General features: G+C 42.2%; 1 protein-coding gene across 3 annotated transcripts in view; it reads left to right on the top strand.

Moving 5' to 3' along the window:
* LOC145530503 (uncharacterized) overlaps positions 1-24,504 on the top strand; it is an 87,779-nt gene that overhangs the window by 3,533 nt on the left and 59,742 nt on the right. The gene's annotated exons all lie outside the window — the stretch shown is intronic.

Raw genomic sequence — 24,504 nt, 5'->3', positions numbered from 1 at the left:
CTCTCCCCACTGGTAACCATTAGATCTCTATATCAATGAGTCTGTTTCTGTTTCATAGATATGTTCATTTATGTCATATTTTGGATTCCACATACAAGTGATATCATATGGTACTTGTCTTTGCTTTCTGACTTTCTTCACTTAGTATGAGAATCTGTAGGTTTGTGTTGCTGCAAATGGCATTATTTTAATATTTTCTTTATTTCATATATGGAAAAATGGGGCAGATTTGCATCTATGAAATATGGAATATTCTATATTTCACATATGGAAATAGGGGGAAAGATTTCCTTCTGTGAAATATGGAATATTATATATTTCCTGTATGAAAATATGGTGGCATATTTCATATGGGAAAATAGAATTTCCTATATTTCACATGTGAAAATATAGGGGCATATTGCCATTTATGAAAATAGAATTTCCTATATTTCATGTATAAACCTATGGGGGCATATTTAATATATATAAATAAAATGTCCTATATTTCATGTATGAAAATATGGGTGCATATTTTATATATGAACATAAAATTTCCTATATTTCATATATGAGAATAAAATATGAGTGTATAGTTCATATATGAAAATAGAATTTTCCTTAGTTCATATATGAGAACGCTACTGCTGCTGCTTAGTCGCTTCAGTCGTGTCCAATTCTGTGTGACCCCATAGATGGCAGCCCACCAGGCTCTGCGGTCCCTGGGATTCTCCAGGCAAGAACACTGGAGTGGGTTGCCATTTCCTTCTCCAATGCATGAAAGTGAAAAGTGAAAGTGAAGTTGCTCAGTCATGTCAAACTCTTCGCAGTCCCATGGACTGCAGTCTACCAGGCTCCTCTGTTCATGGGATTTTGCAGGCAAGAGTACTGGAGTGGGTTGCCATTGCCTTCTCCATATATGAGAATCAGTTCAGTTCAGTTCAGTCGCTCAGTAGTGTCCGACTCTTTGGGACCCCATGAACCGCAGCATGCCAGGCCTCCCTGTCTATCACCAACTCCCGAAGTCCACCCAAACCTATGTCCATCAAGTCAGTGATGCCATCCAGCCATCTCATCCTTTGTCGTCCCCTTCTCCTCCTGCCCTCAACCTTTCCCAGCATCAGGGTCTTTTCAAATGAGTCAGCTCTTTGCATCAGGTGGCCAAAGTATTGGAGTTTCAGCTTCAACATCAGTCCCTCCAATGAACACCCAGGACTGATTTCCTTTAGGATGGACTGGTTGGATCTTCTTACAGTCCAAGGGACTCTCAAGAGTCTTCTCCAACACCACAGTTCAAAAACATCAATTCTTCTGCGCTCAGCTTTCTTTATAGTCCAACTCTCACATCCATACATGACCACTGGAAAAACCATAGCCTTGACTAGACAGACCTTTGTTGGCAAAGTAATGTCTCTGCTTTTTAATATGCTGTCTAGGTTGGTCATACCTTTCCTTCCAAGGAGTAAGCGTCTTTTAATTTCATGGCTGCAATCACCATCTGCAGTGATTTTGGAGCCCAGAAAAATAAAGTCAGCCAGTGTTTCCACTGTTGCCCCATCTATCTGCCATGAAGTGATGGGACCAGATGCCATGATCTTAGTTTTCTGAATGTTGAGCTTTAAGCCAATTTTTTCACTCTCCTCTTTCACTTTCATCAAGAGGCTCTTTAGTTCTTCTTCACTCTCTGCCATAAGGGTGGTGTCATCTGCATATCTGAGGTTATTGATATTTCTCCCGGCAATCTTGATTCCAGCTTGTGCTTCCTCCAGCCCAGCATTTCTCATGATGTAGAGTGAGCTTCTTTGCTATTGTTTTTTATACAAAAGAATCAAAATTTTGCTATAACTTATATTGATATTAATTCTTACCACTTGGGCTTTCTAGAATGTGAGTTTCGCCTGGGTTTCTAAGGCCATAGTTCTCAAACTTCAATGTGCTTCAGTGCTTCAGATTCACCTGAATTAACTTGAATTGTCAGACTGCAGTTCCAAAGCTTCTGATTTAGTAAATAGCAGTCCAGGAACCACAATGAAAATCATTGTGCCTTTTGAGTAATGCTTTTCAAGACTTGAGATAACTGTTCTAACTTAAGTACACTGTCTTACATCTCAATACATACATATAAAAGTCTTAATTTGAAATAGTAAGATTTCTAAGTGACTTCTATTTTAGAGAATTGTGAAATGAAATCAAAATGTAGGCATCAAAAATAATGCTAAATTGTTTTATCAGAGAAAACTGACAAAAGCAACTCAACTTTAAAAAAAAAAGCATATTTATCCTCTAGTTGGATTTATTGAGTTGACTGATTAGTTCTTCATGAAGCAAAAATTAAGAGAGTAAATCTACTTCATGTGATTTTTTTAAATCTCATTAAAATTGATAGCATCTTTTATTTTTAAGAGGCTTCCCTGGTGGCTCAGAGGTTAAAGCGTCTGCCTGCAATGCAGGAGACCTGGGTTGGGAAGATCCCCTGGAGAAGGAAATGGCAGCCCACTCCAGTATTCTTGCCTGGAAAATCCCATGGACAGAGGAGCCTGGTGGGCTACAGTCCACGGGGTCGCAAAGAGTCGGACACGACTGAGCGACTTCACTTTTATTTTTAAAAATTTCCCATTTTTATTTTGCTAATTTTTTTCTGTTGATTATTTTTTGTAATTGTAGCTAGCCTTCAACTATTTTTTAAATGAAGTACAGTTAATTTACAGTATTATATGTGTTTTCAGTGTACACATGCTCATTCAATGTTTTTACTGACTATACTCGATTTAAAGATATTACAAAATAATGCCTATATTTCCCTCTGCTGTCTGCTGTATCCTTGTAACTTATTTATTTTATATTTAGTGGTTTGTATCTCTTAATCCCCTATATTGGCCCTCTCACTTCACTCTTCCCACTGGTAACCATTAGTTCTCTGTATCTGTGAGTCTGTTTCTGTTTCATAGATAATTTCATTTGTGTCATATTTTAGATTCCACATATAAGTTTTTTCACATGGTATTTGTGTTTCTGACTTACTTCACTTTCTATGATAATCTCAAGGTTCCTGTTGCTGAAAATGGCATTATTTTTATCTTTTCTTTATTTCACATATGAAAATCTGAATGGATATTCCATACATGAAAATAGAACTTTCTGTATTTCATTTATAAAAATATGGGTGGATATTTCCATACATATAAATAGAATTTTCTATGTTTCATATATGAAAACTGGGTGCATATTTCCATAAATGAAAATAGAATTTTCTACATTTCCTGTAAGAAAGTATGGGTGCATATTTCCATATATAAAAATTGATTTTTTATATTTCCTATTTGAAAAAAAATTTCTTATATTTCCTGTATGAAAACATGGATGCATATATCTATAGAGAAAATCTAATTTTCTCTATTTTCTATCTGCAAATATGGGTGCAGATCCTAGGGTTAGCTCTATTGATGATTTTTCTTTTTTCTGGCATTTGGAGACGGTCACTGTGGGTATTGCCAATGTCCTTTCCCAAGACAGAGGAGGGGCATTCCCTTTCTTCCAGATGCTATCCTGCATTTAATGTTTGTAGATTTGTGATGGTGGCCCTTCTGACCGGTGGGAATTGAGTTCTTATTGTGATTTTTGATTGTCATTCCTGAGGTAATTACAGACGCTCACCCGTCTTTTTCTGCGGGGGAGATTTGGTGCTTTGTTTTTTTTCCCCCCTCAAATCATTGGAGGAAAATTTACCTGCAGCAAGTGGCTTCTAGAAAGTTGGTGTATTTGGAATTTATTTCGGCAATACCTGCCCCAGGACAGTTCTTGAGGGCACCTGTCACGAACAGCCCACCAGGCTTTCTGAATTGGAGATGCCAGTAAGCACCGGCGGTCGAGTTGAAGTGACAGGAAATGTCCACAAGGGGGCAGCCGTTTTCCACACCCGCCTCTGGACCCTCCAGTAACAAGTGCCTAGGGAAAGTTGGCTTCCTGGGATGTGAATTAGAGTGGCCTGTGCCTGAGCAAACACTCAAGGACTAGCGGCTCAGTACTTGCCCCCTCTAAACCTTCGCAACCCTCCATTCACACTGTCCCATCCGGGGCCACAGCGTCCTGCTGAGGGTGCTGAGGTGCCTAGGAGGCAGCACTCTCAGGAAGGAGGCTTGAGTTGGGAACCTCAGCATCAGAAGAAGTGGAGGCTAGGTGACTATTGCCCCCAAGGTCCTCCAGCCCTTGATCCCTTTCAGGACTCTGATCCCAGCCAGAATGTGGCAGACAGTAGGTCTTTAAAAAGGGTTCACCGAAGGGCACAGTGCCAGGCTGTGTTGACCCCACACCAGTCCAGCAGTGGAACCCAAGGCTGCTCAGTCTCCAGGGATGGGATAGCATCCCACGTCAGGGAGGGCAGAGATAATAGAGTAGGCACTGCTTTTCTTTCCTTTTCTTTAACATCTTGTTGATGCTACCTTGCAGCATAGTTGATTTGCAATGCTGTGATTGTTGTCACTGTACAGCTGTCTGGTTCGGGCAGGACATATCCATGGAATGTATTTGTTCTTTTTAGATTCTTTTGCCATAGAGCTTATTGCAGAAGGCTGAGCAAGGTGCTGAGCGTCAGGTCTTTGGGGATTATCTATCTCACATGCAATTTTCTGTGTATATGAGGAAGGAAGGAAGGAAGGAAGGAGATAATCCTTGTGGAGTGTCTCTTAGAGACACACATTTCTGGGTATAGGTCAGAAATAGAGATTTCTGTGTGTATGCAAAAGGAAGGAAGCTGATCATCCCTGTGGATTTATGCCTGTGTTAGTCAGACAACAATAAGGAGAGAAGTTTGAACCTTTAAACAGCACTGGTGGGAATGTGAAATGATGCTGCCATTTTGGAAAACAGTCTGGCAGTTCCTCAAAATATCAAACTTGGAGTCACCACATGACCCAGCAATTCCACTCTTACGGATAAACCCAAACACTTGTGCACGCATGTTCCCAGCAGCCCAATTTCCAACAGCCAAAAGGGGGAAACCACCCAAATGACCATCAATAAGCGATTGAACAGATACACACAATAGGGTCCATCCACACAGTGGACTATGACTCAGCCATGAAAAGGAGTGAAGCTCTGACACAGGCTACAATGTGGATGGACCTTGAACACACAATACTCAGTGAGAGAAGCAGACACAGAAGGACACGCAGCATGTGATTCCATTTATAGGAAACGTCCCGAACAGGTAAATCCACAAAGAATGAAAGTGGGTTTGTGGTGGCTAGGGGGTAGGGGAGAGGGGTGGATGGATGGATGGATGGATGGATGGGTGGTGGATGGGTGGATGAATGGATGATGGATGGATGGATGTGAAAGGTTGTGGCTGAACCACAAAAGACACCAGGATTCTTGGCCTCTGGAGGAGAATTCAACCTGAGGCCAGAGACGAGGCTTGATCGCTCAGAGCTTTTGTGTAATAAAGTTTTATTAAAGTATAAAAGGGATAGAGAAAGCGTCTGACATAGACATCAGAAGGGGGCAGAAAGAGTGCCCCCCTGCTAGTCTTTAGCTGGATGTTATATAGCTACTGCTGCTGCTGCTAAGTCGCATCAGTCGTGTCCGACTCTGTGCGACCCCACAGACGGCAGCTCACCAGGCTTCTCCATCCTTGGGATTCTCCAGGCAAGAATACTGGAGTGGGTTGCCATTTCCTCCTCCAGTGCATGAAAGGGAAAAGTGAAAGTGAAGTCGCTCAGTCATGTCCAACTCTTCGCGACCTCATGGGCTGCAGCCTACCAGGCTCCTCCGTCCATGGGGTTTCCCAGGCAAGAGTACTGGAGCTACTAGCAGTCTGCTAATTAAAGGAAGGAACTGTCTCAAAACTCAGAGAATGGCATCAGGTCCCTCACCTACAACATGCATTTCGAGATAACATTGGCACCAGGTGAGTCATCCCGGGCCATAAAACAATTGACATAAACCTTGAAGAAAGGCAGATTTGCATACAAATAATATAGTTTCATTAACATAGATTTGGAGAACAATGTGTGAGTATAACATACTGGTTTGTCAAGTAGGTTCTGAGCCTTTAGGCTGAACCAACTTGAAGACCGAGTCTAGGGTAAATGCATAGTACATTAACATAGCTTAAGACAAATATTTCCATAAGAAAAATGCATTGGTTAGCTCAAAGTCTGAGAAAAGTTAAGTTCAGGTGGAACTGGGTGTCATTAAGGCAACACAAAATTTTAAGAGAAACCTCTTTTTTTTTTAAGAGAAGGGGAAAAAATATAGCACTAGTTTGTTTCCTCCTGCCACGTAAGAGAGAGATAAAAATGTCTGACACTTGCAGCCTATTTCCTCCATTTGGAGACCCCTGGCCTTCCTGCCTGTTACCCTCTCATTCCCCCCTTTTCTTCTAGGAGAATTATGTTGCCTAGGGAAAGGGGCGTTGTTCTCATTCCATAACTGCTTCCGAGCTGATAAGGGGCATTGTCCCACATTGGTGAGGCAACATATTCTCCTAACCCTCATATTGAGGGTCTCTGATCCAGGGGCCCCAAGTAGTAGATGGAGGAAGCTGCGGCAGTCTCAGGAGTTTGAGCAACCATTTGTAACTTAAAAGCCTTCATGCAACTAGAAACAAATCCAACTACACAGTTACAGATGCAGGGAGCAAACAGCAAAAACAGAACAATCAGAATTATTGTAATTAAGATAGTGTTCCACCATGGGGAACTAGTTAACATCTCCCAAAGTGAGGCAGTTGAGGCTTCAGGAGTATCCATAGCCTGAATCATCTTGTTCATGTGTTTACTAAAATGAGTACCATTAGTGCTCGTGTCAGGTATATATGTACAGCACTGGATATGAATAATGGCACAAGTTCCTCCTTGCGCAGCTGTCAGAATATCCAAAGCCAATCGGTTTTGTAAAACCACCTTTTTAATTTGTGCTTGTTCAGCATTAAGAGCTGAAATAGCTTTTTGAGAACCTTGCAATGCCCGTTGAGTAAAATTAGTCAAAGCATCCACTCGTAGCATGACATCTGTAGTTCCCAGAGAGGGAACAAACACTGCAGCCAAATAATCATACCAGTGAAATACAGACCTTGCCCACAGAGTTTTAAGGTGGGGTAAATTAGCAGGCTTTTCTGGAAGCTCTGAAAATATGAAGCCGTGAGTAAAGGCTAGACCTAGGGTGCATCTCGCTATCCAGCCAGGGGGAAGCCATGCCCATAGGTAAGAGCCACGTATCCAGTAGGTCCCGTTTGGAACAACCCAGTGTGACTGACATACCCAGCCCCAATCAGTGCCCGGCCAGGCAAAGGGAAGACCTGAACTGGGCTTGGAAAACACGGGAATGATTACATTGCATATTTCCTGAGGAAAAATCCTATGTGTTTCCAATCATTATAATTGAGTTGTTGGCTAACTTCTGGGGATGGCTCTACTTGTTCCCAGCATATAGGGGCACTAGATATCAGACGTCCTTTGTCAGGAGTTAGCCATACAACCTCATACCATATTTGATAAACGTCAGGTAAAAAGCCACCAGATCTAGACACATTTACCTTATGTGTAGTCAATGGTCACTAAACCAAGACAATGTATAATCAAAATTAAAAGTCACCTTATGTCCACAGTTAAAGTACAAAATGCTGCACCAGTCCATCTTAGGGTTGTTAGATGTCATCAGATTAAGAAGAGGCATCGTATATGATTTTTGTCGAAGGTATTCGCAGACTTGGAGAAAGTCTTTTCCTTGAAATGGAGATGTCCACCAAGGGAAGCCTTCCGCTGATGGAGAGGAGCGTTCCGCAGACCCAGCAGTTAGACCAATTGTGGAATGCAGCGTAGGAGTGAGCCCAGGACAGGAAGGCATTATCGTGAAGATCAAACGGCAGACTCAGGATTTTTGGAGTCAGCAGAAGTAGGCTCACATAGATGATCAGGCCCATATGAAAAGTACAAAGTCAGAGCATAGAAAGTGAAGACATAAAATGACATCACTTAGTTCTGGTCAGGGTGCCACCTCTTAACTCAAGTGTGATGCACCCATAAATCAATTCCTGGCACTTTGACAGCTATGAGAGAAGAAAGAATAACCTGGTAAGGGCCTTCCCAGAGGGGTTCGAGGGACTGGCCCCTAGATCCCAATGTTTTTATCAGGACCTCAGTTCCTGGCTCAAATAGAGGCTTGCTTGACTCAGAGGCTGGGTCAGGAGTCACCTCCCAGAGTTCTGTTAATGCCTGTTGAAAAGCTGAGAGCTGAGTTACATATTTAGTTAATTCTAAGACTTCAGGGTCTATAACAATGTGCATAAGAAAGGCCTTCCATAAATGCATTCAAAGGGGTACAGTCCCTCCTTTTGGGGGGCAGTCCGAGCCCTCATTAAAGCTATGGGTAGAACTTTAATCCAATTGTCCTGCGTCTCTTGAGTTAATTTGCACAAATGTCTTTTGATAATGTCATTAGCTTTTTCAACCTTTCCTGGGGTTTGGGGTCTCCAGGAACAGTGTCAGTGATATTCTGTTCCTAGAGCTTTAGACACCCTCTCAGTTACAGCAGCTTTAAAGGCAGAGCCATTGTCACTCTGAAGGCTCCGTGGCAGCCCAAACCTGGGGATAAGTTCATGGATTAAAATTCTTACAACCTCCTTAGCCTTGTTCACCACTACAGGGAAAATCTTCAATCCATCCAGTAAAAGTATCCACCCAAACTTGTAAGCAAGAATATTCATTAGCTTTTGGCATATGAGTGAAATCAATTTCCCAGACCTCTCCAGGATCTTTTCCACTTCATTATAATCCAGGTTTTGCTAGCTTTTCAGATTTGGGGTTATTTTTCTGACAAACCTCACATCTTTTGATAATGTTCTTTATATTTTTACCTTCAAACAAACGAGAAGCCATCTGGTGAGTACTCTACACCTAAATGAAAACTCTGGTGTAAACCCTTAAGAATTTTCCATTGAGCATTTTCAGGAGTTATTAATTGTCCATCCTCGGACTGTAATCATCCTTTATCAGTAATCTTTGCTCCTCTTTTCTCATATCTCTCTAATTCTTCCTCAATATATTGTGGTTTTTCCTGTTCCACAGGATCTATCCAGATCAAAGGCGTCTGCAGTGAAGGGGTTTCATAAAGTGCTGATTTTATGGCTTGACAGTCAGCCAGCTGATTACCTTTGGCTACTTTACTCCCTGCTGTGCCCTGTGCAATGCATAACAGCTACTTCTTTAGGACAATATATAGCAGTTAAAAGTCTCTCGATCTTTCTGAAATGTTTACTAGGTTCTCCTGTTGCCGTTTTAAACTTTCTTTCCATATTGCAGCATGAGCATGTGAAGTCAAATAGGCACACTTAGAATCAGTGTAGATATTTACTCGCTGCCCTTTGCTTAACTCTAGAGCTCGGGTCAGAGCCACAGTCCACTAACTGAGCACTGGTTCCCTGGGAGAGAGATTTTGCTTCTAAAACCTGTTCAGCCATCACCACGGAGTAACCTGCTTTATGCTTCCCATCCTGAACTAAAGAACTGCCATCTGTGAATATTTCCATGTCAGGGTTGCCTAATGGGGTATCCATTAGATCTTCCCGAGCTGCATAGTTTAAAGTTAGAAATTGGGAACAATTGTAATTAGGTGTTTCATTTTCCTGCTCAGGAAGGAAAGTGGCAGGATTTAAATTTCCACAAACTTTAAGCTTAGTTATTGGTCCTTCTAACAACAATGACTGATATTTAAGAAGCCGACTGTCTGTCATCCAAATATTATCCTTAGAGTTTAAGATTCCACTCACATCATGAGAAGTCAATACAGTAAGATTTCATCCATTAATTGTTTTGAGGGCTTCAGGTGTTAATAAAGCCATTGCCCCAATTAATCTTAGACAGTGTGGCCACCCACGTGAAATTACATCTAATTCTCTACTTAGATAAGCAATAGGTTGCTGGTGAGGCCCTCGGGTTGTGTCAAAACTCACAAGGCCATACCTTTTCTTTCGGTGACAAATTAAATTCTGACCCTGTGGGAAAGCTCAAAGCGGGAGCTTGCAGGAGAGCAGTCTGAAGAGGCTTAAAAGCCTTTTGAGTAGCTGGAGACCAAACCAGTTTGTCAGTTTGGGTCTCAGTTATAAGTTTATATAAAGGCCGGGCAAGTTCCCCATAACCCGGAATCCAAATGCGGCAGTAGCCTGTGATTTCTGAAAATCCTCTTAATTGTCTTAAAGTCATAGGTAGGGGATGCTTTAGTATAGGCTTAATTCTCTCGGGGCCTATGGCCCTCATCCCTTCTGATATGATTAGGCCCAGATATCTAGCAGATTGTTGACAAAACTGAGCCTTTTCCCTTGATGCCTTGTAACCGCAGCCTGCCAGGGAGTTTAAGAAATCTTCTGAGGCTTGTGAACAAGCTTCCTCTGTCTCAGCGCAGAGCAGAATATCATCTACATATTGTAGTACCACTGCTTTGGCGCTATTGAAGTTTTGTAGATTCCATGACAAACTTTGCCCAAATAGGTGAGGGCTGTCATGAAATCCCTGGGGCAAAAATGTTCAGGTTAACTGAAAAGCTGGCTGGGTAGGGTCTTCAAAAGCAAATAGAAGTTGACTTTTCTCCACCAAAGGCACTGAATGGAAGGCATCTTTTAAATCAATTACTGAGAAATATTTGGCTCATTCAGGAATTTCAGACAATAGAGTATAAGGATTAGGCACCACAGGGTGTAAAGGAACTACAGTCTCGTTTATTATTAATAAATCTTGAATTAGTCTCCATTTACTATTTGATTTCTTTATACCCAAAATAGGAGTGTTGCATGGACTGTTACAGGGAATTAATAGCCCCTACTCCTTTAAATTCTCAATGATAGGTTTTAACCCTTCCTTAATGTCAGGTTTCAGTGGATACTGTTTCTTATGTGGAAATAAGTGTGGGTCTTCTTTAAGCTCTGGGGATCAAATCTATCTCAGTTTTTCAGGATATAGTTCAAAGGAGTGAGGCTGGAATTGTTAGTTTCCCATCTGTAAGAGAGAGAAAAAAGCGTTGGAGACCCCTGGCCTTCCTGCCTGTTACCCTCTCAGATGGATGGATGGATGGGTGGATGGATGGATTGATCGGTGGGTGGATGGATGGAAGAAGGGGTAAACAGAATATGGTCCATTCACACAGTGGAATATGACGCAGACATGAAAAAGAGTGAAGCTCTGACAGAGGCTACAATGTGGATGAACTCGAACACACGATACTCAGAAGGACGCACTGTCTTAGTCTGCTTGGGCTGCCATAGCAATATAGAAGGCTGGGGGCTTCAGCAACAGGAATGCATTTCATACAGCTCTGGAGCCCAGACGTCTGAGATCAGGGTGTCAGGATGCTCAGGTTCTGGTGAAGCTCTGTTCTTGGTGGGGGCCGGGGGTCTTCACTGTGTCCTCACATGGAGGAAGGGCTGAGGAGGCTCCTTGGGGGTCTCTTTCATAAGAGCACTAATCCCATTCATGGGGTCTCTACTGCCATGACCTCATCACCTCCTCAAGGCCCCCCTCCTCACACCATCACCTCGGGGGTTAGGTTTCAACATGTGAATTTGTGGAGACACCATCATCCAGCCCAGAATAACCACAAACTATATGGTTCCATTTATAATAAACATCCAGAACAGGCAAATCCAGAGACAGGAAGTCGATGAGCGGTGCCAGGCGCTGGGGGAAGGGAAGGGCAATGGGAGGACCTGAATAAACCCTGCACCTTAGGATGTTCAGGAATAAGCCAGTTCTGACTCCATGTTGGAACTGTGTCTTTGACTTGCTCTCGGTTACTTTTGTTACTATAATCCCACATAACGGCCTGCCTCAGAGAATCCTGCCTCTCTGCCTGGCTGCTAAACTAAAGGGCCTTTGTTCAGAACCCCATCCACCTGTGGATGGCAGGAAGGAAGAAATGAACACATCCCCTGCCTGAGGCTTGCCTTTCTCCAAGATATTTGCAAGATTTAAGGCCTTTTTAGTTTATTTCCTCACCTCCTCCTTCTCTAATTCATAAAAGAAGCTGGCATCCAGACCCTGACAAGGCGGTTATTTGGAGACACTGGTCGGCCATCACTTTGGTCAGCCGGCCCTTAGGATACAGTCATACTTCGAGCCTCCACACCTCGTGTCATGCAGCGAGCATAGCAAGCTTGGACGCCTGACCCCTGTTCTCAGCTGATTTTAATCTGCATCCTAAGCAGCTCTGTGCCAGCTGCAGAGAGGGAGCCTGTTCACACGGCCCTCCCAGGGCACGGGGCTCACAGGGGCAGACCCCTCCCCGGGCAGGGGGCCCGTCTGCGCAGGGCTCAGCACACAGGAACCGTGCACGGAGCCTCACTGAAGAGCGCCCCCAGCCCTCCTCCCGGTCAGAGCCGGCCCCGAGCACCTCAGAGCAGGACCTGGACTAACAAACACCCGCTCCTGGCAGGTCAGTGACCCTGGGCTTCACTCTGTGTGGCCTCCTTCCGGCAGGCCTTCGAGAGTTTCCACTGCACCCGGGGCCCTGGGCACCTGTCTCCACCCACCACCTCTCCTCTCCCTGACTCCTGGGTTCCTCTCTTTAGGACAAGATCTTCTTGAAATTCTCTCCCACTCATGGGCCAGAGAAAAATGACTAGAAATGAAACCAGAGCTGCAGCCCCATGTCCATCTTGACCCTCAGGCCCACACTTGTTCCTTGCACCTGGCAGGCACAACAAGACCCGTTTTCTGCAACTATGAGCCCCTGATGGGTGAGGATTGGCTGACTGAATGAGTCGGGCAGCCCTTCCCAGCAATGCCTGGGTTGAGGTCTTTATAAACAACCCCCTCCAGGCAGCCGGGCTTCTCTGGTGACTCAGTTGGTAAATGAAATAACCTGCAATGCACGAGACGCAGACTGGATCTCTGGCTCAGGAAGATCCCCTGGAGAAGGGAATGGCAACCCAGTCCAGTTATCTCCCCTGAGAAATCCCATATACAGAGGAGTGTGGCAGGCTACAGTTCATGGGGTCACAAGAATCTGACACGACTTAGCGACAAAACCACCACCGCTTCCCTAGTAGCTCAGCTGGTATAGAATCCGCCTGCAAGGCAGGAGATCTGGATTCAATCCCAGGGTTGGGAAGATCCTCTGAAGAAGGGAACAGCTACCCACTCCAGTATTTTGGCCTGGAGAATTCCATGGACTGTATAGTCCATGGGGTCACAAAGAGTCAGACACAACTGAGCAACTTTCATTTGAAAAAAAACACCCCCTCCAGGCAGCAGGAGTGCCTGCAGTGGCACCTGACACCATCTTCTCTGCCCCTCAGAAGCATAGCTGGTCTGGTGAGAAGGAGTGAGGAGTCACACTTTGTAGGCTGATTTCTTATTTTGGGTTTATTTTTCTTTGTTCTAAGAGGTGGGTCCCAAAAGAACTTGCTGTGATGAATCTCAAAGCTTCTACCGCCTATATTTTCCTCAAGAATTTCTTAGTATCTGACCTTAAAATTAGATCTTTATCTTGAAAATTTGTTGCTAACTCGTGTCCAACTCTTTTGTAATCCCATGGACTATAGGCTGCCAGGTTCTTCTGTCCATGGGATTTCTCAGGCAAGAATACTGGAGTGGGTTACCATTCTCTTTTCCAGGGAATCTTCCTGACCCAGGGATCCAAACCCGAGTTTGTTGCATTGACAGGTGAGCTCTTTACTACTGAGTCATAATAAGGTGGGACCTTTATCTTTGTTGTTCAGTCACTCAGTCATGTCCGACTCTTTGCGACCCCATGGACTACAGCACGCCAGTTTTCCCTGTCGATCACCATCTCCCGGAATTTTCTCAAACTCAAGTTCATTGGGTCAGTGATTCCATCTAACCCTCTTGTCCTCTGTCATCCTCTTCTCCTCCTGCCCTCAATCTTTCCCAGCATCAGGTTCTTTTCAAATGAGTCAGCTCTTCACATCAGGTGGCCAAAGTATTGGAGCTTCAGCTCCAGCATCAGTCCTTCCAATGAATATTCAGGACTGATTTCCTTTAGGATTGGCTGGCTTGATCTCCTTGCAGTCCAAGGGACTCTCAAGAGTCTTCTCCAACACCACAGTTCAAAAGCGTCAGTTCTTCAGGGCTTAGCTTTCTTTATGGTCCAATTCTCACATCCATACGTGACTACTGGAAAAACCATAGCTTTGACTAGATGGACCATTGCTGGCAAAGTAATGTTTCTGCTCCTTAATGTTATCATTATGCTGCTGCCTCAGTTATGACATACACATATAGCATATCTCTTTTTTTGGACTCTTTTACCATAGAGGAATTGCAGAAGGTCTAGCAAATTTCCCTGTGCTGAACATCAGGTCTTTGTGGAGTATCTATTAGAGATACAGATTTCTGTGTATATGTTAAAGATACAGATTTTGGTATATATTTTAGACATACAGACTTTTGTTTTTATCTGGAGGAAGCAAGGAAGGAGATAATCTTGCAGATTATCTATTACAGATACAGATTTCTGTTTATATGTTAGTGATACAGATTTCTGGGTATTCTTACAGAATCTGAAATTTTTGCATCTGTGGGAGGAAAGTAATAAAAAAGTGAAAGTGTTAGTTGCTCTGTCTTGTCCAACTCTTTGCCACCCCATGGACTGCCACCCCTGCCAGGCTCCTCTCCATGGGATTCTCCAGGCAAGAATACTGGAGTGAGTAGCCATTTCCTTCTCCAAGGGATCTTCCCAACCCAGGTCCCCTGCCCCGCAGGTAGATTCTTTACTGTCTGAGCCACAAGGGAAGCCCATTTCTGGGAGGAAAGGGCAAGGAAAGAAGAAAGGAGATAATCCTTTTGGATTATCTATTTTAGATACAGATTTCTGTGTATATGTTAGTCCCGACTTCCTAATTCATCCTTGCTCTTTCAACTTTTTTGGAACCCTCTGTCTGTGTTTGAATTCTCATAGACTCTTTTTGTGTTGTAAATTAGTTTGTCTACTTCTTTTTCAATTTTGACTAGTATTCACATCATATGCTATTTTTTCCCTCTGTCTGCCTCAATAGTGTCTGACCCTCCAAGGTCCATCCTTGCAGTGACCAGTGGAATAATTTATAATTGCAGTGGCAGTTTCTCATGGTTGAGAGGTGGTCCATTGTATGTATGTACCACAGCTTCTTTAAGCTTTAATGTGTCGTAGACATTTTGCTGGATCTGTGTCTTGGCTACTGTAAGTAGTGCTACAGTGAATGTTGGGGTGCAGGTGGGTTTTTGAATGATGGTTTTCTTGGGATAGAGGCCCAGGTGTGGGAATGTCAGATCCTAGGCTTAGCTTTCAGGAAAGTTTTTTTCTGGCACAGGGAGGCTGTCCTTTCTGGTGGCTGTTGCCATTGTCCATTCCCACCTATGGGTAGGTGGGTTCTCTCTCCTCCTGGCTCGCTGCTGCATTGTTGTTTGTGACGTGTGAGAATGGCCATTCTGAGCGGTGGGATTTGATTTATCATTGTCACTTTAATTTGCATCCTCCTGTAATAATTAGGGATGTTCAGCATCTTATCCTGGAGAAGGAAATGGCAACCCACTCCAGTGTTCTTGCCTGGAGAGTCCCGTAGATGGAAGAGCCTGGTAGGCTGCTGCCCATGGGGTCGCACAGAGTCGGAGGTGACTGAAGCGACTTGGCATGCATGCATGCATCGGAGAGGGAAATGGCAACCCACTCCAATATTCTTGCCTGGAGAATCCCAGGGACAGAGGAGCCTGGTGGGCTGCCGTCTATGGGGTCGCGCAGAGTCGGACACGACTGAAGTGACTTAGCGGCAGCATCTTATCCTGTTGCAGGGTGGGAATTTTTTTCCCCCCTTTATACTTTTCTTTAAAGGATGTCAGGAAAATTTACCTGTTGCAATAGGCTTCTTGAACATCGGTTCTGTTTGGAATTTACGTCTGCAGTATCAGCCCCAGATCCTTTCCTGAGAGCAGCTGTCATTCACAGCCCCACAGGACTTGTTAATTGGAGTCCTGGGTAAGCACCGCTGGTCAAGTTGTAGTTACAGGAAATGTCCACAGGGCGGCAGCACTGTCTCATGCTCAGCTCTCCTTGGGCAACCAGAGCCTTAGGGAATGTCTCCTTCCTGGGCTGTGAATTACAGAGGAATGTGCCTGAGTAAACACCCAAGGGCTTGTATCCCACTACCTGTTCCCCCTAAAGCTTCACTCTTCACCGTCCGAACCATCCCTGCCTCACCCGCAGAACCCTGCTGAGGCGCCTGGGAGGCTGCGCTCTCAGGAAAGAGGATTGAGCTGGGGACCCCAGCACCAGTCGACCTGCAGTCTCGGTTACGTTTCAAAGTTCAAGGCCAGAGGGTCAGGAGATCGTCCTTTGGTTAAACGAAGGACTCTGGTCGCAGCCAGAGCAAACCTCACAGTACAGATTAAAGAGGGGGCTCAGTTAGGGGCACCCTGCCGGGCTGTTCAACCCTGGCCAGTCATGAATCCAAGGCTGTTCAGACTCCAGGGATGGGATGGCAGCCCAGGTCAGGGAGGTGGGTGGAAATTAACCAGGCTTTGCTTTTCTTTAATCTAATGGCGATGATATACGGGAAGATAGTTGACCTGCCATTTGGTGCTTGTTGTCAGTATACAGCCACCTGATTCAGTATGACATATATTAACATACAGCATATCTGTTCTTTTATGGATTGTTTTGCCCTTGAAAATCTTGTAGTATTTCAATCAAAGTTCCCTGTGGTGAACATCAGGTGTTTGTGCAGTGTCTCTTAGATATACAGATTTCTGTGTAAATGTGGAAGTAGGAAGGAAGGAGATAGTCCTTGTGGATTACCCATTACAGATACAGCTGTTTGGGTATATGTTAGTATCAACCTCCTAATTCATTCGTGGTGTTTCTTTTTTTTTTTTTTGGAATTCTTTGTTTTTCTGTTTTCAGAGTATCTTTTTGTGCTGTACACTACTTTCTCTGTATTTCTTTTTTTTAATTTTGCCAGAAGGGACATCTTCTGCTATTCTCTTCCTCTGTTTCTGACTTCACTTGGTGTATGATCCACCAAGGTCCATCCTTGTGGGAAGCATTTGCAGAATTTCATAATTTCAGTGGCAGTTTTTCATGTCTGAGTAATAGCCCATTGTATGTATATACCACATTTCTTTAAGATTTCATATGTCCGTGGACCAGTTCTCGGGCCTGTGTCTTCGCTATTCGCAGTAGCCCTGGTATGAACGTTGGGTTGCCTGTGTCATGTTGAATGATGGTTGTTTGTAACATAGGCCCAGGTATGGGCACAAAAGCCCTAGGCTTAGCTCTCTTGAATTTTTCCCTTCTGGCCTGTGGAGACTGTCCTTTCTAGGGGCTGTTGCCAAAGTCTGTTCCTAGGGACGGTGTAGGGGATTCCATCATCTCCCTGCTCTTTCCCCCCTTTCCTGTTTGTAGACAGTCAGGATTCCCATTCTGTCAGATGGGGTTAGGTTTCTTGTTGTCGTTTTGATTAGCATTCTTCCTGTAGTAACTCAGGATGCTGAGCTTCCTGTCCTGTGGCCACTTGTGGTTTTTTTTTTTTTTTTCTCATTTCTTTCTCCTTAAAGGGTGTGAGGAAAATCTACCTTTGCAGTTGGCTTCTTGAAAGTCAGTTGTGTTTGAAATTTATTTCTGCAATAGCTGCTCCAGGTCCTTTCCTCAGAGCAGGGGCCATTAATACTTCCAAGTGAAAGTGAAAGTCACTCAGTCGTGTCTGACTCTTTGCGACCCCATGGACTATACAGTCCATGGAGTTCCGCAGGCCAGAACACTGGAGTGGGTAGCCTTTCCCTTCTCCAGGGGATCTTCCCAACCCAGGGATCGAACCCACATCTCCCACATAACATGCAGATTCTTTACCAGCTGAGCCACAAATAGCTCCAGAGGCCTTGTTAATTGGAGGTGCTAGTAAACACACAGTGGGCAAGAATGCTCAAACTACTGCACAATTGCACTCATCTTACATGCTAGTAAAGTAATGCTCAAAATTCTCCAAGCCAGGCTTCAACAATATGTGAACTGTGAACTTCCAGATGTTCAAGCTGGTTTTAGAAAAGGCAGAGCAACCAGAGATCAAATTGCCAACATCTGTTGGATCATCAAAAAAGCAAGAGAATTCCAGAAAAACATCTATTTCTGCCTTATTGACTATGCCAAAGCCTTTGACTTCGTGGATCACAATAAACTGTGGAAAATTCTGAAAGAGATGGAAATACCAGATCACCTGACCTAACTCTCGAGAAATCTGTATGCAAGTCAGGAAGCAACAGTTAGACCTGGACATGGAACAACAGACTGGTTCCAAATAGGAAAAGGAGCATGTCAAGGCTATATATTGTCACCCTGCTTATTTAACTTATATGCAGAGTACATAATGAGAAATGCTGGGCTGTATGAAGCACAAGCTGGAATGAGGATTGGTGGGAGAAATATCAATAACCTCAGATACACAGATGATACCACCCTTACAGCAGAAAATGAAGAACTAAAGAGCCTCTTGATGAAAGTGAAAGAGGAGAGTGAAAAAGTTGGCTTAAAGCTCAACATTCAGAAAACTAAGATCATGGCATCTGGTCCCATCACTTCATGGCAAATAGATGGAGAAACAGTGGAAACAGTGACAGACTTTATTTTCTTGGACTCCAAAATCACTGCAGATGGTGACTGCAGCCATGAAATTAAAAGATGCTTACTCCTTGGAAGGAAAGTTATGACCAACCTCGATAGCATATTAAAAAGCAGAGACATTACTTTGCCAACAAAGGTCCATCTCGTCAAGGCTATGGTTTTTCCAGTAGTCATGTAGGGATGTGAGAGTTGGACTATAAAGAAAGCTGAGCGCCGAAGAATTGATGCTTTTGAACTGTGGTGTTGGAGAAGACTCTTGAGAGTCCCTTGGACTGCAAGGAGATCCAACCAGTCCATCCTAAAGGAGATCAGTCCTGAATATTCATTGGAAGGACTGATGTTGAAGCTGAAACTCCAATACTTTGGCCACCTGATGTGAAGAGCTGACTGATTTGAAAAGACCCTGATGCTGGGAAAGATTGAAGACAGGAGGAGAAGGTGACGACAGAGGATGAGATGGTTGGATGGCATCACCAACTCAATGGACATGAGTTTGGGTGGACTCCGGGAGTTGGTGATGGACAGGGAGGCCTGGCGTGCTGCAGTCCATGGGGTCGCAAAGAGTCAGACCTAACTGAGTGACTACTGAACTGAACTGAACTGAACTGGGCAAGTTGTAGTTATAGACAATGTCCACAAGGTGGCAGCACTTCTTCTTGCCCAATTCTGGTTCCACCTGCAACCAGAGCCTTAGGGAAAGTGGGCTTCCTGGTCTATGAATGAGAGCGAGATGTGCCTGAGCAAACATCCAAAGGCTTGTGTCTCACTTCTTCTTCCCCCTAAAGTTTCACCCCGTCTTCTCTCCAGACTCATTCAAACCTGGGGCAGTGCTCCTGCTGAGGTCCTGGGAGGCTGCACTCTTAGGCAGGAGGCTTCAGCTGGGACTCCAGCACCAGTGAACCTGGATTCTTGGTGACTTTACCCTGGTCCTCAAGGCCAGAGGGTCAGGCCCCCATCGTTAGGGGCACTAGGGATTCTGGTTGCAGCCAGGGCAGCCAGACAGTGCAGGTTAAACAGGGCTGTCAGTGAAGGGCACCTCCTGGCCGGTCTCGACCCCACCCCAGTCCAGCCCTGCACTCAAGTCCACTCAGGTTCCAGGAATGAGATATCAGCCCGAGTTAAGGAGGTGGCAGGGTATAAACTAGTAATTCCTTTTCTTTAATCTCATGGGATGCTGTGCTGGGATGATTTTCAGTTTTGTGCTTGTTGGCAGTGTACAGCCACCTGAGTCAGTTGTGACACATGCAGACAGCATATCTGTTGTTTTCTTCAATTCTTTTTCCATAGAGGATATTGCACAAACTCAAGTAAAGTTCCGTGTGATGATCCTCAGGTCCTTGTGGAGTGTCTATTACAGATACAGATTTTCTGCAGATGTGGAAGGAAGGAGATAAAGCCTTTACTCATTCATTTTTTTGGCTCACTTTGTGTTGGAAATCTCAAAGTCTCTTTTTGTCTTGTAAATTAGTTCCCTGTATCTGCTTTTTTATTTTGCCTAGAATGCTATTGGACAATAGCATATGAACTCATATGCTATTGTCTCTGGCTGACTTCACTGAGTATGTGATCTTCCAGTGATCTTCCAAGGTCCATCCCTGGAGCTAGCAGTGGTGTTTATTCGGTCTCAGTGGCAGTTTCTCTTGGGTGAGTAACAGTGCATTATCTACATGTACATCTTTTTTAAGTTTTAGCCTGTTGGCAGACATCTTGCTGGTTCTGTCTTGGCTGCTGTAAGGAGAGCTGCAGTGAAGGTTGGGGTGCACGTGCTTTTTTGAATGTTGGTTTTCTCAGGACATCAGCCCAGGATGGGAACGTCAGATCCTAGGGTTAGCTGTCTCAAGGGGCTGTCTCTACCCCACCCTAGTCCTTCCTTTCTTTCTTATTTATCATTTATCTTTTTTTGGCCAGATGTGCATTTCAATCCTTACCAAATTTTTTTCGGGTTGTTTGGTGTAATTTGAGTACAGATCCCTTATCTGATATGTGGTTTGAAAACAGTCTCTTCCAGTTTGTGGTTCATTTTTTGATTTTCTGAATAAGGTGTTTCATAGAGTAGAAGTTTTAATTTTTATAAATAATTTTATAATTTTTAATTTTCTGAGGAAGTTTTTAATTTTCTGAGGAAGGTTTTAACTTTCTGAAGAAGTTTTTAATTGTATGGAAGTGAGTAGTTCTATGAATATTATTATGAAAGATTTATTTTAGGAATGTTATTAATTTTATAAATTTATTCAATTTATGGAAGTTATACAAATTTTGATATTCAATTTATGAAAGTTATTAATTTTATGGAAGTTTTAATTTTATAGAAATTTTCAACGTTATGGAAGTTATTAATTTTATGGAAGTTATTAATTTTGTGGAATATCTGTGTAGCGATATAAATATTTACCTACTGAGAGATATAAATATCTATCTACCTAGACATGTAAACATCTATCTACAGAGAGGTAAACAATTCTCTATATATTGATATAAATATCTACGTACATGTCTGTTTATATTTTTTGGCCAGGGGTGTTTTTCAATCTTTATCAAATTTTAAGGAGCTGTTTGGTACAATTTGAGTACAGATCCTTTCTCTGATATGTGTTTTGGAAAGAGTCTCTTTCAGTCTGTGGTCCATCTTTGGTTTCTGAATAAGGTGTCTCATGTCATGGACGCAGTCATCATCCACTGTGACTTTGGAGCCCAAGAAAATAAAATCTGCCACCGTTCCCATTTCTTCCCCATGTACTTGCCATAAAGTGATTGGACCAGATACCATGATCTTAGTTTTTTGAATGTTGAGTTTTATTCTAGTTTTTTTCATTCTCCTCTTTCACCTTCATCAAGAGGCTCTTTAGTTCCTCTTCACTTTCTGCCATTAGTGTGGTATCATCTGCATACCTGACATTGCTGATATTTTTCCTAACAATCTTATTTCTAGCTTGTGATTCATCCAGCCCAGCATTTAATATGATGTACTCTGCATAGAAGTTAAATAAGCCAGGTAGCAAGACACATCCTTGACATACTCCTTTCCCAATTTTGAACCAGTCCATTGTTCCATATCCAGTTCTATCCGTTGCTTCTTGACCCGCATACAGATTTCTCAAGAAGCAGGTAAGGTGGTCTGGTACTCCAGTCTCTTTAAGAATTCCCCAGTATGTTGTAATTAACATAATCAAAGGCTTTAATTCTTTTTTAATTTAAGTTTTAAGTTTATGAAAGTTTTTAATTTTATGATATAAAAATAGATATCAATATTTATGACATATATACCTCTATTTTTGCATATGAACTATGTATCTACATTGTCATATAAGAGATACATACTAATATTTTCACATGACATACATACCTATATTGCATATATGAAATATATAACTCTATTTTCATATATGAAATATACATGGAATACTACTCAGCAGAATAGCAAAATAAAAATGGGAAAGTTTTAAAACAGGAGATGCTATCAAGAAATAGGTTTTGATGAGATTTTTAAAAATCACGTAAAATTGTTCTACTCTTCATTTTTGCTTTACAAAGAACTTATCAGTAAAGTCAAGCCAATTAATATAACTACAGGATAAATATGTTTTTTTTAACTTAAGTTGCTTCTGCCAATGTTCTCTGACAAAACATTTTATTTTCATTATTTTTCATGCCTACAAATTGATTTCAGTTCACAATGCCCTATAAGTCAAAGTTATTTAGGAATCTTCTAGCTTCAGATTAAGACTTTTGTATGTACTAAGATGTAAGACAGTATATTTGATTTGGAAGGGTTATCTTAAGTCTCTAAAAGCATTACTGAAAAGGCACAATGATTTACATTATGGTCCATGGACTGGTATTTGCAAATTTACTAAATCAGAAGCTCTGGAACTGCTGTCTGACAATTTTAGTAAATAAGCCGTCCAGGTGAATCTGAAGCACTGAAGCAAACTGACTTTTGAGAACTCCAGTTTTCAGTTTTTGCCCTGAAAATCCCGGAAAAATATACATTTACCAAGCCCAAGTTGTAAGAATTAGTATCATTAGAAGTTATAGTAAAATTTTCATCCTTTTGGTTAAAGAATAATAGCAAAGGAGTGCACTCTGCAAATATATGTATGTATATTTTCATATATGAAATATATACCTATGTTTTCTTATATGAAATATATACCTAGGTTTTCATACATGAAATATATACTGAATACTACTCAACTAATAAAAAGATTAAAATAATGGCATTTTCAGCAGTATAATCCTAGAGATGATCATAAGTGCTGTAAGTCAGAAAGACAAACAGAAATCCCATATAATATCACTTACATGTAAAATCTAAAGTATAACACCAATGAGCTTATCTATGAAATGGAGACAGACTCACAGATAAAGAGAACTACTGGTTACCAGTGGGGATAGGGCAGTGGGAGGGGCAAGACAGGTGTAGGGGATTAAGAGATAGAAGCTACTATGTGTAATATCCATAAGGTATAAGGATATATTATACAGCATGAGGAAATATAGCCTTTATTTGTAATACCTTTAGATGGAGTATAATCCATGTAAATATTGAATCACTATGTTAAATACCCAAAACTAATATAGTATTGTAAATAAACTGTAGTTCAACTTAAAAAATTGTTGATGGCTATCTACAAAAACAATAAAGTAGTCAAAAAGAAAAAAATTAGTGAAATAAAAATGGGAAATTTTTAAAAATAGAAGATTCCATCAAGAAACTAATTTTGATGAGAATTTTTAAAATCACCTAAAATAGCTTTACTGTTTTAATTCCTGCTTTTCAAGAACTTATTAGTCCAGTCAAGCCAATTAATGCACCTAACACTAAAACTTACCAAGCTAAGGGCAGGAAGCACATTTTGTCACCATGTTTTTCCAAGAAGCCTTTGGTTGGCAAAGGGTTTCTTAACTTTAACCTTTGTTGTCACTAATTGTAGCTATTTCAGGAGCAATATTGTTCTGGTGGCAATATCACGTGGTATAACATGTCCTAAGATCACCTTACCAAGGGTTTTCTTTTTAAATGAGCAACTTTTTAAAAAGTCATGCTGTACTTCATCTTGTCAGTGTTAAATTCTCATTGGAGAGGAAGTCAGTTGTGAAGCTGTTAGCCCCAAAGTCTTCTGTTCTCATCCCAAAGTGCTCCTGTCTTGTCTTATTAGGAATCTGGGATCTGCAAAGTAAAGAGATTATCGTGTTGAAGGAGCTGGGAAGTGGCCTGTTTGGAGTGGTCCATCTGTGCAGGTGGAAGGGGCGTATGATGTTCTGTTAAGGTGATCAGGGAGGGCTCCATGTCAGAAGATAAATTCTTCCAGGAGGCCCAGACCGTCAGGAAAGTTTCTTCTGGGGAATCATGGTTTAGCCCTCACCGTGAGAGGACATTCATGCTAACAGGTCTGTCTCTAACATCTGTAAGGCCTGAATCAAGAGTCCACATATCATAGAATATACAACGGAATATTACTCAGTCATGATAAATGAAATTAGGCCATTTCATCAACATGAATGGACCTAGAGGTTAGCATATTAAGTGAAGACACAGAAAGACAAATATCATGTGATATCACTTATCTGTGGAATCTAACCTATGATGCAAATGAACTTCTTGACAAAACAGAAATGGTCTCAGACATAGAAAACAAACTTAGGGTTACCAAAGGGGAAAGGGGTGAGGGACAAATTAAGGGTTTGATATTGACAGATACATACTACTATATGTAAAATAGATAAACAAGTCCCTACGTACAGGATGGGGAACTATAATCAATAGCTTGTAATAACCTAATAATCTGAGAAACAGCATGTATGTGAGTGTGTTTATATATATATGTATTATATATGCATATCTTAATATGTGTAATGTATATTATACACTATATATATGTAGTATATATATATAGTGGAATGACTTTGCTGTACACCTGGAACTAA

Source organism: Giraffa tippelskirchi, chromosome 12 (assembly GCF_054371585.1).
Source record: "Giraffa tippelskirchi isolate mGirTip1 chromosome 12, T2T-mGirTip1v1.2.pri, whole genome shotgun sequence".
NCBI lineage: Eukaryota > Metazoa > Chordata > Mammalia > Artiodactyla > Giraffidae > Giraffa > Giraffa tippelskirchi.
The sequence above is the reverse complement of the archived record's forward strand: the minus strand, read 5'-3'. Positions and strand labels throughout refer to the sequence as shown.